Below are 15,237 nucleotides of genomic sequence, written 5' to 3'. Positions count from 1 at the left end.
CTCTGTCCTCCGGGGAAAGGCCTGTCTTACAGAGTTGGGACTTGGTTTCAATCAGGGTTTCTCACCTCCATGTGGGCATTAGAATGACATTGCTTTGTCAAAATGCACATTTTGGGCTCCAAAGCAGACCTGCTGCCCAGACATGCACCTTTTGGAAAAGTTTTCCAGCTACTCCTGATGCCACTGTAGTATAGATCTACTGCTTTCAATAAATCAGAATGACCTCTTAGTGTGTCTAAAATATGATTCCATTTGGACATAGCGTCTTCAAGATACAGGAATTCTTTTCTGAGAAAAGAATATGCTCTTTTAACCTCTGTCTCATTAATGGGAAGTGGATAAAATTTTCACAGTAATAATAGGCAACTCAGGCACTTTTGCATGTATTAACTTATTTAATTCTGACAGCAGCCCGATGAGTTAGGTGGTATCTTTAAGCCTATCCTGCATGATGTGTCCGAGGTCACACAGCTTGGAGAGTGTGGAGCCAGGCTTTCAACCCAGGCAGTCTGGCTCCAGAGTCAATTTTTTTGTCCCCACAAATATCCTACTTCTCTTAATTACAGGTAGGATTACCTGTAATTAATGGACTTGGGAGTCTGTAGCTCTTTTTTTTTTGAGACAGAATCTCACTCTGTCACCAAGGCTGGAGTGCAGTGGCGCAATCTCTGCTCACTGCAACCTCCGCCTTCCAGGTTCAAGCAATTCTCCTGCCTCAGCATCCCGACTAGCTGGGATTACAAGCGTGTGCCACCATACCTGGCTAATTGTTTGTATTTTTAGTAGAGACAGGATTTCACCATGTTGGCCAGGCTGGACTCCAACTCCTGGCCTCAAGTGATCCGCCCACCTCAGCTTCCCAAAGTGTCGGGATTACAGGCATGAGCCACCATGCCTGGTCTGGAGTCCATAGCTCTTATCTAAGGGCCATAGCAATTTGTGAGGAACTGGCTGCTTCTTTCGTCACTACCCCTATATTGTTTCTTGGCATATCTTGGTCTGTCTGGATTTCAGGAGGATCCACGCATCATAACAGTTGTGAGTGCTGGTGGGTTGGTGTGGGTGGTAAAGCAAATTTACAACCCCACCTCTCATATTTGCTCGTTCCACTCTCCCACGTGTTGGTAGAGCGTTTGGGATTAGCTTGCTCTAGGGGTGAAAATTTTAGGGGTGAATTCTTTGGCTTCTTTCATTCTAGTTCAATGCTAGACAAAGTTCTCTTTGCTTCCAAGGGCCTGTTGGCTTTCCCAAGCCCAGTGTTAGAAGGTCATTTGAAGAGGGCTTTCATATAGGAGCTCTTGGCAGCCTGGAACAGAGTGCAAAGTAGTCTAGGGAAAAATAGCCAGGGGAAGATTTGCCTTATATGACCTGCTTGAACCAGAAAATTCTGGAGCCCACAGGGACTGCAGCAGGTGTGTAGAACAACGAAATCACCACTGTGTGTGCCAGGCACGGTGCTAAGTGCTTTAAAACACTCTGTTCCTAATCCCAACACCATCTGGAAGGTAGATGTTTTGATCCTTGTTTTATAGAGGAGGAAACTGACTCAGAATGTTAAATGTTGAGTCTTAAGATCATACAGATAAGGAATGTATTCAGGATTTCAGCCCATTTCTCTCAGACTCAGAAGTCAATGAACCTTCCATAATACTTTGCTCCATCTTCTGTGAAAGAAATTTCTCCACATCTTCTGTGAAAGAAAATTGTGTACTCAGATTTACAGCAGACATTAACTTATAAATACAAGTTATTTTCCCTGCTGGTGTCACAAGAGGATTCCCTTTTGAATAAAATAAATAAAACAAAACACTGCTGAATGTTCTCCTGAAATAAAAGAAGGTGAATGAAGCTGGACTGGCTGTCGATACACAGAGCACACGGAGATTCTTCCCCCATTCCCACTGTACTCGGGAACTCTTAAAATTTCCTTTTGAAGAAGTCTGTAGGTTGTTTTTCTTTTATGTTAAAAATGACATATTACAATATCTGGACTATAAAGTAGCCATTTGTATTTTTAGCTACATTTATTTCCGACTTCTTATGATTTTTTTCCCCTCAATTGATTGTACCTCCTGTTCTTCTCCTTTTCTTATTTTTGCATCCATCCTTTCTAGTAGAAGGTTTTGCTTGCAAATGTTACTTGGTGGATAATGGATGTCATTTTTATAAAGTTCAGGTTTTTTTTTTTTTTTTAAGTCTCTGAGAACAATTCATAAGCCGTATCTGTCAACTTATGTACTACTAAAATACAGGATGAACTTTCCAACAAATGTTGTTGTTATAATACTTACGATTCCAATTCAGCCATCATAGATGCCCTGAGGAAACAAACACGGGAGAAATAAGATACGATCATATTAATTATGATTTCACTTTTGTGGTTAAATAGATTTCTAGCTAGAGCTGGAGTTGCTTCTTAATTAAACGGATATTTCTGGAGGGCCTGAAATCTGCCAAACCCTATATTAGTCTGTGACTTGATTTCACCAGTTGTTTGGGTGAGTAGCTCCATCTTTACTTTGAGTTGGTTTAAAAAATTCTTACCAGCAGCTCTCAGCATAATTTATTAGGCCAGAGTTTAGGAATGTTATTCCATAAAAGCTGCATTCTTGCATGCTTGACAGGCAGCACCATGTCTGCCTGCCTGTCTAGTCTGAGTAGTCTGTCTGGATAGTGTGTCTTTTGGATTCTCTCTTACTCATTCTCTTTTCTCCTTCTTTCTTTTATTTTCTTGACTAGGTACGTATAGGACTAAAGTTTACTTTTAAAAAATGTTGACTAGATCAGTGTTTCCATCAAGTTTCCTCTAGACCATCAGCATTATAATCAGTTGTGCTTGTTAAAGACGCATAACCTTGTGCCGTGACCCAGAATCTGAATTTGAGAATTGATGAATTAGAGTTACCTGTGGTCACTATGTTATTTCTAAACTATCAGTAGAATGTTCTGTTTCTCTCTGAATCAAAAGATAATCTTATTTTTCCCCTGTGTTAATGTACTCTGATTTAAAAAAACAAAAACAACAAAAAGTTCCAAATAAGAATCCTGGAATTAGGTTTCAGAATTTGAGAAACTTTCATTAGACTTTTATTGAAGCAAGAGTTGGTGTTTCATACACTGTGGATATCCTGAAGTCATTGTTAGCAAAATGTCAAATTACTTGATGTTTAAATATAAACATTAATAATGACCACCCCATTAATTTTAAGTCTTTGTTCAAACTACTTATGATTTAAAATGAGTCATAGTGTTGGATCAGATGGCCACACTGGGTAGAACTAGGTACTGACTGCTGCCAGTCAGCTGTGTAACTCCAGGCCTAGGGTGCCCCCTCTGTCCAGCCAGGGATTGCATAGATATGCTATGATCTCCCTTTTGGCTCTGATTGAGTTGGACCTTGTGGGAGGAAAAACATAGATGTTGACACATGGACGTGTATGTTGGAGGGAGAAAGTTTTATTTTGGCATAGGACTTTTAAAACACAAGGTAATTTTTCATCGTTTTTGGGACCAAAAAACACTGAATTTGGGGAAATATTGATGATGGAAAAATCCAAATTCTGCCAAAATGTCTAAAGAGGTTTATTCTAAACCAGTGTAAGTGACTGTGGTCTGGGTTACACATCTCAACAGATCCTAGGAAAGTATGCCTGAGAGAGTTGGGTTACAGCTTGGTTTTACACATTTCAGGCAGACAGGAGTTGTAGGGTAAAATTATGGCACAGGACTTTTAAAATGAAGATGTGGAAGTTTACAGTCCATAGAGAATAAAAATATAAAAGTTTAAAAGAAATCATTGGTAGTTTCTTTATTCAATCAGGAAATCAATGCCATATTTCCCCACATTCCTGGTTATGGAAACGTGACCAGGAAATGGACTTCCTTAAGGCAAGGACCATCCTTTGTTGGACACATTTGGTTTGTTGTACTATTGTCAGGTACATTTGTGTTATTTTACAAATTCTAGTAGAAGCGGGTTATAATGGCAGAAGCTGGGCAGAGCAGTGTTTCCAGTCATTTTACATATTAGAAACCATCTCTATTGGAGGAAAAAAACAAGGCCTGCTGCATCCAAAGATTAGTGATATAATTCAAACAGCTGGTGAACTGGGGAGAAATTCGGAGTTTAGCAAATGATTTGCATGTACAGTTGTGTTCCATTTCTCTCCATTTGTTTGTGGAGAGAATGATAAATGTATTAAGGGTGGTGAAGTATATAAAGACCATTGTTTCTTAACTCTCAGTAATTTATGGACCAGGAAAAAATTTCCCACAAATCCTTAGTAATAAATATTTTTATTATGAAGGAGCCTTAATATAAACTAGGTATAAACTCCTTATGCTTCTAGCTCTTATTTAACTATAAAGGCAGTGACAGATTTATAGAGCAAACAAAACTACAAAACCAATAAAATTTAAATTAATATTAATTTATCATGACAGATAATTTTATTTCACTAAAATTAAACCCCTCCTCGAAATGTGATTATGTTTCTGACAGCCAGAGTGTCAGTTCTTTTTGAGATCTGCCTGAAACTCAATTCCTCCACTTTCCTGTATTCCATGCTTCCTTCATATAAAGCTCTTTCATTTAACAAGAATGCAGGATTTAGGTTTTAATTCTGCTTCATTTATCTTGATTTGGCCTTGAAGATTAAGATTGTACTACTAGGTGCCAAGATCAGAAACATAAACGGAAACACCTTTTGATCATTAAGATTTCAGGACTTGTTGGCTAGTTACAAATGAGATAGTAGAAGAAAGAGAAGGGTCACTGGTTCCTGTAATTTTGGGTTGCAGATTTGGGTCTGAGTGAATGGTGCCATTTAGCAAAATGTGTAACAACGGAGGAAAAGTAGGTTTTGGGAGAAGATGATTAGTTTAAGACTAGTACTGCTCAGGTTCCTAGCAGTATGGTAGACTGAATAACATACTTTTCCACTAAAGCATTATATTCTGGATAAAACATTTTTTAATATACTTCTAAGGTCACAAGAACTAAGACATCTCCAAAGTCTCTCACTTCAAGTAGATCAACCAAGCATCAAAGGGTAAAGTAAAACCAGAGCTTTATGTGTAAGCAAACACAACAGGTAGGTTGCCGAGAGAGCAAATGCTACAGGTTGAACATCTCTAATCTGAAAATTCAAAACTGAAAATACTCCAAAATTAGAAGCTTTTTGAGCACTGACATGATGCTTAAGGGAAAATGCTCGTGATTTTTGGATTAGGAAGGCTCAACCAGTATATATTCTGCAGAATATTCCAAAATTTGAAAGTGTCCGAAATCCGAAACACTTCTGGTCCCAAGCATTTTGGATAAGGAATACTTTACCTGTAATATCACCACTGTGGTTACAGACTAAGCCTTGGGTCAGTGGCAAGGTATAAGAGCCTACATTCTACCAGAACTTATTTGTGACAGGAGCTAAAGTAGCCCTAGGAAGATAATGCCCTTTGGCTTCTGGCAGAAGCAACTGCAGATCCTTTCAGGAGGAAAGCATCTTCACTTTAGACCTTAGGATTTTCCTGACTAACATCAACCAAATCGGCATTCAGAATCAAAGATCTCCAGTCCTGTCAGAAAACAAGCCACCAGGAATGTGAGTCATCAGAAACAAATAAAAATCAATAGATTTTGGACCCTGAGGACATTAGATATTAGAATTATCTGATACAGAATATAAAATTACTAGGTGTGAAATGTTTTAAGAAAGAAAACATGTAATCACAACTAAGTGCAAATTGACCAGGCAGATTTGGAAAACCAAGACCTAAGGAAATACTAGAACTGTTGAAATAAAAATGAAATAGATTAGAAATAGGTGAACTAGAAAAAAAAAGTTTGATGAAATTAACCAGAAAATAACATAAGGGAGAAGAAAAACATGAAAGTAGCTGAAGGATATAACTATCATGATGAGATCTCTTCTGAGTTCCAGAAAGGTAATAAGAGCAAATGGTGTGGAGTACTGTTTGAAGATCTAATGTATACATAATTTCCAGAGAGAGTTTATGAATGACATAAATGGCCAGTGTTCCTTAAATCTAAGTAATTTATGGGCAGATAAGGGAAGCACAACATATAAAAAAAAATTCATACTAGACATAAGGAAACTTATTTCACTTAAAAAAAAATAAGAAGAAGACCATTTTTAAGAATAGCCAGAAAAAGGCAGATTGTTTATCAGACTGAGAGCTGATTTTCCAACAGCAACAATGGAAGCTGGAAATTAGTGGAAAAATATCTTCAAAATGCTAAGAGAAAATATTGACTGTATGCCGACAAAACTGTCATTCAAGGAAAAAGCAAAATCTGCTTTCAGAAAAACCCAAACCTGTTTTTACCACTGAAGATCTTTTCTAAGAAACTTCTTAAATGATGTACTTCAGGAAGGAGAGATTCTAGGAGGAAGGGCTGAGACGCAAAAAGGAATGATGAAAAAGTAAATTGGTAAACATGTAGATAAATCTCACTAATTAAGTAGGCCCGGCACGGTGGCTGATGCCTATAATCCCAGCACTCTGGGAAGCCGAGTTGGGTGGATCACCTGAGGTCAGGAGTTTAAGACCAGCCTGGCCAACATGGCAAAAGCTTGTCTCTACTAAAAATACAAAATCAGCCAGGTGTGGTGGCATGCGCCTATAATCCCAGCTACTTGGGTGGCTGAGGCAGGAGCATCGCTTGAACCCAGGAGGTGGAGGTTGCAGTGAGATGAGACTGTGCCACTGCACTCTAGCCTGGGAGACAAGAGCAAAACTGCATCTCAAAGAAAAAGAAATGCTGGCCAAACATTGAAGAGCCTCAAATGATGGCAGTGTTTGGGTGCACATTTTGCCAGAGCCATTCATTGAAGCCAAAGACTAAGTGACATATGACCAAGGTTCTGAGTAAGAAAGGATTTCACAATCTATGAATCAAATCCAGTTCTCATTTCTGTTTTGTCTTCTATGGAGAAAGATAATTTGGTGACTTCAGCAAGCTTCAGTCTACTTTGTGATTCTTGGGTCAGAGGTTATTTTATCAGATTGCTACATTTAAACTTAACCCTCATTCTTTTACAAATGACTTTAAAGTGTTACTGGAACAATATTCACCACAAAGCTATTATTTCATTGTAAAATACCAACAAGAACCTGATTCCGTTTGCCTGCTGTGGACATTGATGTTTAGTGTTAGAACTGAGGCATCGAAGGGAATAAGTAAATGGTTGACATTGTGTTGCCTTCAGGATCCAGTCCTGGGAATATATGACAGGGATTTGAGAAGTGGTTTGGGGTGGAGGAAAGCATTTTCTTTTTTCACGCAGCGCCTGACTTCTCAGTTGAGGCAGGACAGAGCCATTGTGTTTGTTCGGGCTCTCACACAAAGCCAGATCACATCAGCGCGGGCTGCGGCTTTATGAGCGGCCTCACAGCTCATGCCTTTGTTGCCTTGCTGCACAGTCGAGAAAGGATGACGAGAAGGGAGCTCAATAAAGGCCTTTCAGGGAGTGTTTCTGAGTTTGTCATTGCCATCTGTCCTCCTCTCTCCCCTGGCTTTTGAGGCTTTTCCCATTTTGTGCAACTCCTAGGTTTCTGACTGGTGTGGCGTGGACACCATAGGTAGACGCTAAGCAAAAGGGGAAGTAAGCAATGTTTCAAAGAAATAATCTTGAAGAAAAGAGAAAAAGGCCCCCTCATTCTCCAGGGCTATGTGGACATAAGAGATGAAGGATTAGGATTATTTTAATTACTAGTGACTGTGTTGTTTTCTTTATTTCTTTTGTTTTTCTGAGACAGGGTCTTGCTCTCTTGCCCAGGCTGGAATGCTGTGGTGAGATCTCAGCTCACTGCAGTCTCAAACACTCAGGATCAAAGGATCCTCTCACCTCAGCCTCCTGAATAGCTGGACCACAGGCATATGCCACCATACCCAGCTAATTTTTTTTTTTTTTGAGACAGACTCACTCTGTTGCCCAGGCTGGAGTACGGTGGCGCTATCTCAGCTCTCTGTAATCTCCTCCTCCTCCTGGGTTCAAGTGATTCTCCTGCCTCAGCCACCTGAGTAGCTGGGATAACAGGCATGTGTCACCATGCCTGGCTAATTTTTGTATTTTTAGTAGAGACAGGGTTTTGCCATGTTGGCCAGGCTGGTCTTGAACTCCTGGCCTCAAGTTATCTGCCTGCCTCAGCCTCCCAAAGTGCTGGGATTACAAGTCTGAGCCACCGTGACCAGTCTAATTTTAAAAATTTTTTGTAGAGATAGGATCTTACTATGTTTCCCAGGCTGTTTTCAAACTCCTGGGCTCAAGCAATCGTCTTGCCTCAGCCTCTCAAAGTGCTGGAATTACAGGTTATGAGTCACCGTGTCTGGCATCTCTTAATTTTTGAGACCACTAATGTCTTTCCCTTAAGACTTGGGTCATTTTGGAAGTAAAAGGCCGGACTTGATGCCTTCAGACACTTATTATTTCTAACACTGGTGTGCATGCATCTTTCCTGTCTCTCACAGGTGGTGGTGCAGGTGTAGTTTTATCTTGTTGAAAGCCTTTTGTTCTTCTTTGAGCAGTGGGACTGTAGTGTTATCAACAGGGCCAGTCCTAGGACCAGAAAGCTTTCGGTATGATAGGCAGTTTCTGTTCAGGACACCTGCTGCCCAAGCACAGTGCACTCATTGTTTCTTCAGTTGAACATGTTCTGGGCAGAGCTGTGCCTTTTTTAGCCTAGGATTGAGTCTTCACTTTTTCTCCTGCATGCATTTCATTTCTGGTAGAATGAATTTCTGTCTTGTTCTGCTGGTTTTGCAGGTATGAATTTAATACCTGCACGTGATTTGTACAAATTTTATTTCCAAGAGTGTGTGCTAAAATGTCATAGTGGTAGAAAGAGCACTTGGTCAAAATGGAGGCAAATGATCTGGAATCTCATTCCTGCTTTGCTGGCTGTGTGGCTAAGGGAAAGATTTTACCTCTCTGGGCACAGGCTTCTTGGAGCAATGGGTTGCCAAGGCCCCTAGTGTAAAGATTCCGCCACTGTGTCTTGTGTTTTTCAGGATGCTAAGAGCAGCAGAAATGAGTGTGGCAGGGGTCATTAAGGGCCCTGCTCCTGTGAGTAGGTAACACCAGGAGGTAATCTTTTCTTTATTGATTTAATTTATTTATGTATTTGAGACAAGGTCTCACTCTGTCTCCCACACTGGAATATGGTGACGTGATCATGGCTCACTGCAGCCTTGACTTCCCATGCTGCAGTGATCTTCCCACCTAAGCCTCCTAAATAGCTGGGGCCACAGGTGTGTGCCCGGCTGATTTTTTAAAATTTTTGTAGAGACAAGGTCCCTCTTTGTTGCTGAGTCTGGTCTTGAATGCCTGGGCTTAAATGATCCTCTGGTCTCAGCCTCCCTCAGCCGTAAGCCACCGCTGCCCAGGATGTGATAGATAAGGGAGGGAAATAACTGGTTCTCTGTCGTGGCAAGTTTGCAGAGTAAAAAATAATTTTTTATTTCTAGGAAAGTGTTTTTCATAACTGCAAGTGTTACTGGATACTTGGGTTTTGAACATCTAAATTAAGAACTTCAGTGATCAGACAAGTATTTCTTCATTTATTAACTGTTCAGATAAGAGGCAGACCAAGGATTGGGCTAATGCAGCAATAGATACCCCATTTCTGATTTGTATTCCTGCAGTCTTAAAAGAAACCCCTTATTTATAAATACTCTAATTCTACACGCAATACATGTTAATTGTAGAAAATTTAGAAAACACCAAAAAGAAAATACAAATAGCTTCCCATTCCATAACTCAGAAGTGCTGTTGTTCACTCTTAGGTGTCTTTAGATTATATGCACTCAACTTGTAGAACAACATTGGGATCATACCATACACATATAATTTGATATCTTGCTTTTTTTCTGCTATGTTCCTTTTGAGATGATTTTTGGGACTGAGGTTTCAACTGAAGGTAGAGATTAATGTAATATTATGCTTGGCACACTTGTGACGAGGACTGTTTTGACTTACAGAAATAGAACTGTGGACCCTGTATCTGAAAATAACATTTCTCCTGTCCCCTCTTGAATAGGCTTTCAATATTTGGCATATATAGATGTTGTCATAACTTACTATTATTAACAAATGAAGACTTCTTAATCTGTTAGCGCTTATTATTCACTAATTGCTTGCATACGATTCCCTGATTGAGTTTTCTGTGCCAGAATTGCTAGCTGCACCACCAGTGAGCATAAGTTATGTCAACACTGGTTTTCTGGAAGCCCCGATTCCTCTGGCTAAAGCATGGTAGTACCTGTGGGCTAGGCCACATGTTTGGCAGTAGGATAGTTAAGGAATTCCTTTTGCCCAGTCATATTATACATTTGATAATATTTATGATTTACTTGTTGAATATTGGTTTCGTATATAATTTCCTCTATTAGGAAATGAAAGATTATTCATTTCCGCTTTGGATTATGTAACCTTTAATATTTTCTGTTACACCCTCACGTTGCAATGTAAATATATTCTAAATCCTGAACCACATTAGAATTTTCTCATAGCCCCCACTTCTGTGTCTTTTTGTGGTACCCTTTGAAGTCCTGAAATGTTTTATATTTGAGATTAAATCTGGGTTTCACTTTACTTTTTAAAGCATATTGAGCAAGTTAATTTTCTGTTTGAGTTCCTAAGGGGAATGATTCCAGCCCTCTGTGTCCCAAGAATTCAGACTGAACCCTGCCAGAACATTCCTGTGGTTTTCCACGGGGCAGATCAGTGTGTTCATGAAATTTTAGTTGTAGCTTGTGTTTTCCATGGTCAATTAAAACATCTGGCTTTTCAGTTTTCCACAAACAGAGCATAATCACTAGGCCAAACCTTTTCAATAAATAATTAAATACTTTAATCCTCCCCTCAGAATAGCCCACACTTGTCTTTAGGATACCTTGTAAGCTGTGGTCTGTGTTCATTAATGATTTTGAATGTTTGGAAGATGTTTGAGGTTATCATGCCAAATATGTGCCCTTGAGAGAGAGAAAGTTGGTGACTTTGAGTCCTTATAATGGCTTCTGGCCTTTGCCCCCCCAGGTTGGATTTGCTGTGGGCGAGCTGCTGCGGTCTGTAGCCAAGCATGCTGTGGTTAGATCTGCCCAGCCGTGGAACAGAAACATTTGCTGGATGGAAAATCCATAAAAGAAAGCTCCTGTGAAAAGCTGAGGCCGACAATAATTTAAGCAAAATCAGGTTGGTATAAGATAAGAGAGGCTGGATAAAGTGGATTGGGCTGGATAGGGAAAAGTTGTTTTGTTCCTTCCATGCGCATTGTGGAGACCCACCCCAAATGATTATTTTCAGTTATTGTGAGAGTCCCAGCATTGTGTAAATTGCAAATATAGTCTGACAGCCTTTTGTGTATAGTGTAATGTTGTCTTCCTTTTCCTCCTTTCCTTTTTCCTTTCCTCTGTCCCATCCTCCTCCACATCTTCCTCTCCTCTCTCAGAGAAGAGAGGAGAACCTTGGCAGAAATATTGAAAGAAGCCACAACCAGAAGCCACCTATACCAACCTCAATTATCTTGGCTTTATTTTGGAGAGAAAGCTTTATTTTGCATGCATCCAGCTTCCTGGAGTTGCATTTGTACTTTCAAAGACTTGCATTCATTTGTGTTTTCACACTTTGAAGTGTGGGGCATGGAGACCTGCCATTTCTGTTGGGGTAATTCTGGCTGTGAGCTTCTGGTCTGCTTGGCCAGATTTTATATACTCTTATCTTTCCCCAAACAAAAGTCACCAACACATTCATTTTCTGCAGTGTGTGCATTTGGCATTAAGATACTTACGTGTGACAGGGGAGGAGAAATGTCCTGAAAAACATAGGTGTTTAAATAAATGCAAAATAGCCTCACTGTGGGCCAGGAGAATGAAACAGCATGGATAACCCCATATGAAGCAGAAAAGTGAATATAATTCATTTTGAAAACATATATTGTACAGGGACAGACATTGCAGACCATTTCTATTGGACATTTAGTGGGTAAGTCAGCTTTCTACATAAGCAGTCTGTCAGAATCTGTGAAGTAGTGAAGGTTGACTTTGTCCACCCTGCATCCTTCCTCTATCTTTTAATAAATCATCCAGATTTTCCCTGGGCAATTGCCCTTGCCTCATTTTCACCCTGTGTAGTTAGAGGAGGTGACCCTGCTGACTCAGTTATGGACATGTAACATAAGCATGGCCAGTGATATGGTTTGGCTGTGTCCCCACCCAAATCTCATCTTGAATTTAATTCTCACAATTCCCACATGTCATGGGAGGAGCCCGGTGGGAAGTGATTGAATTATGGGGGTGGATTTTTCCTGCGCTGTTCTTGTGATAGGGAATAAGTCTCATGAGATCCGATGGTTTTAAAAATGCGAGTTTCCCTGCACAAACTCTCTCTTTTTTTGCCTGCTGCCATCCATGCAAGACCTGACTAGCTCCTCCTTGCCTTCCACCATGATTGTGAGGCTGCCTCAGCCACACAGAACTGTAAGTCCATTGAACCTCTTTCTTGTGTAAAATGCCCAGTCTCAGGTATATCTTTATCAGCAGTGTGAAAATGGACTAATACAGCCAGTAAGGGTCACACCTGTCTATGGAGAGGCCCTAGTACTCTCATTGCAACTATTGAAGCGGTTTTGCCTTTTGGGAGTTTGTTAAGCTGGAGCTGCTAGTGGCAGTTTTTACTATGTCTTAGGGAAAACCTTACTGAAAATGACAACACAGGAGAAATCAAAGCAGGGAGATGGAGGAAAAGAGATTGGGAGGAAGAGAAGTGAAGGGACGGACACACACACACACACACACTCACTCACTCACTCACTCACTCACTCACTCACTCACTCACTTTTGTCCACAATTCAGCAGTGCCTAAACCCAGCATCTCCTGTTTCCCTTTCCTGGCAGGATAGCTGGTGAATCCGAGTTAGGTGTCTGTCTTTTACATCCAAAATATCCTAATTGGTGCTGCCTTATAGGAGTGAGGTCTTAGTGTAAAATGACTGTGGCATAGTCCCTGTCTTTAGGGACTCATGGTGTAGGGTAGCAGTCTGCAACTTTTTTTGGCATGAGGGCCTAATTTTGTGGAAGACAATTTTTCCAAATGGTGGGTGGGGTGTGGGGAGATGGTTTCAGGATGATTCAAGCACATTACATTTATTTCTATTATTACTACATTGTTTTCTATAATGAAATAATTTTTCAACTTACTATAATGTAGAATCAGGGGGAGCCCTGAGCTTGTTTTCCTGCAACTAGATGGTCCCATCTGGGGATGATGGGAAACAGTGATGGATAATGAAGCATTAGATTCTCATAGGAAGTGTGCAACCTAGATACCTTACATGTGCAGTTCATGGTAGTGTCTGTGCTTGTATGAAAATCTAACGCAGCCACTCATTTGTTGGGAGTGGGAGCTCAGGAGGTAACGTGAGTGATGGGGAGTGGCTGTAAATACAAATGAAACTTTGCTCACTAGCCCACTGCTCAGCTCCTGTTGTGCAGCCTGGTTCCTAACAGGCCATGGACTGGTACCAGGGACTCCTGGTGTAGGGGATAGGCCAGATAAGTATTCACATGGCTAATAAGCAGTGTGACAATTTATCTCTAGAGATAAGAACAAAGTTTTATGGGAACAGAGATGGAATTAGGAATTCTGTTGGGTGGTAGACTAGCAGAGTGGGCAATTATTTAACATGGGAGAAAAAGGATTAAGTCTTTAGGAACATTTAAAAAAATAGATTTAATTCAATTACTTGCTTTTTGAGTCTAACAGAAGGGAAAGCTTTCCAGAGCCTATAGTTAAGTAAATTGCAGATAAGGAAGATAATTTCAGAGGTTGGTAGTAGTAGAATCTTGTTTATTTACTCTGAATACAATTGTTTAAGGCCTAGCCAAATGAGAGGTTATCAGAAAGCCGTCTGGAGTTAATTTTAACATGACAAGGCAACAGCTGCTGTTCTCACCAGAACCTCAGTCAGCTTTCTGTTCTATGGATAATTAAATGAATTTAAAGACTTATTTCCTCTTTTTAATGATAGAGTTTTCATTATTATTTTTTGTAATTACATTTTGTTTTGGGGAAATTTATGTTACAGAAAATTTGTGCAGAAAGTAGAGTTTCCATATAACTGCCAGTTCCTATATTATTAATATCTTGCACTAGTGTGGTGTATTTATTATAATTGATGAGCCAATATTGATATATTATCATTACTAAAATCTATAGTTTATATTAGGTTCACTCTTTGTCTTATATGCTCTGTGAGCTTTCATAAATATGTAATTTGTATTTCCATTACAGTATCATACAAAATAGTTTCACGGGCAGAAAAGAATCCCACGTTTGGCCAGGTGCAGTAGCTCATACCTATAATCCCAACACTTTGGAAGGCCGAGGCAAGAGACGAGACCAGCCTGACCAATATGGTGAAACCCTGTCTCTACTAAAAATACAAAAATTAGCTGGGCATGGTGGCCTGTGCCTGTAGTCCCAGCTACTCGGGAGGCTGAGGCAGGAGAACTGCTTGAACCCAGGAGGTAGAGGTTGCAGTGAACTGAGATCGTGCCACTGCAGTCCAGCCTGGGGACACAGTGAAACTCTATTAAAAAAAAAAAAAAAAAAAAAAAACTCCCACATTCTCCCCCACCTCTTTCTCCTTGTCTAATCCCTGTCTTTTTTTTTTTTTCTTTTTTTTTTTTTTTTTTTTCTTTTTTTTTTTCTTTTCTTCCTAGCAAACAATATTCTATCACAACTGCTCATCTTTTTTACTGTCCTCAGAGTTTTGCTTTTTCCACAATGCCGTATAGTTAGAATTACACAATAGGTAGACTTTTTAGATTGGCTTTTTCACTTACCAATGTGCATTCAAGATTCCTCCATGTCTTCTCATGAATTGATAGTTTACTTTTTTTTAAAGCACTGAATAATATTCCATTATATGGTTGTTCCACCGTTTATCCATTCACCTATGGAAGGATATCTTGGTTGCTTCCAAGTTTTGGCAGTTGTGAATAATGCTGCTGGAAACATTCATGTGCAGGTTTTTATGTGGATAAGTTTTTAACTCATTTGAGTTTCTCACCATTACATATGATGTTAGCTCTAGGTTTTTTGTAAATGTTCTTTATCAAGTTGACAAATTTCCCCTCTATTTCTAGTTTGCTGAGACTTTTTATTATGAAAGAGTGTTGGATTTTGTCAGGTGCTTTTTCTGCAACTATTCATA

General features: G+C 39.8%; 1 protein-coding gene across 8 annotated transcripts in view; it reads left to right on the top strand.

The window, feature by feature from the left end:
• Positions 1 to 15,237, top strand: part of APBB2 (amyloid beta precursor protein binding family B member 2) — a 399,910-nt gene that overhangs the window by 53,090 nt on the left and 331,583 nt on the right. For all 8 annotated transcript variants that reach the window (XM_032274019.1, XM_032274016.1, XM_032274022.1 and 5 more), the window contains exon 2: positions 11,061 to 11,216. The gene's annotated coding sequence lies outside the window, so the exon portion shown is untranslated. The remainder of the gene's footprint in view (positions 1 to 11,060; positions 11,217 to 15,237) is intronic.

Source organism: Sapajus apella, unplaced genomic scaffold (assembly GCF_009761245.1).
Source record: "Sapajus apella isolate SASKATOON/1434 unplaced genomic scaffold, GSC_monkey_1.0 scaffold5, whole genome shotgun sequence".
Classification (NCBI taxonomy): Eukaryota; Metazoa; Chordata; class Mammalia; order Primates; family Cebidae; genus Sapajus; species Sapajus apella.
This window is presented reverse-complemented; position numbering and strand designations above follow the sequence as displayed.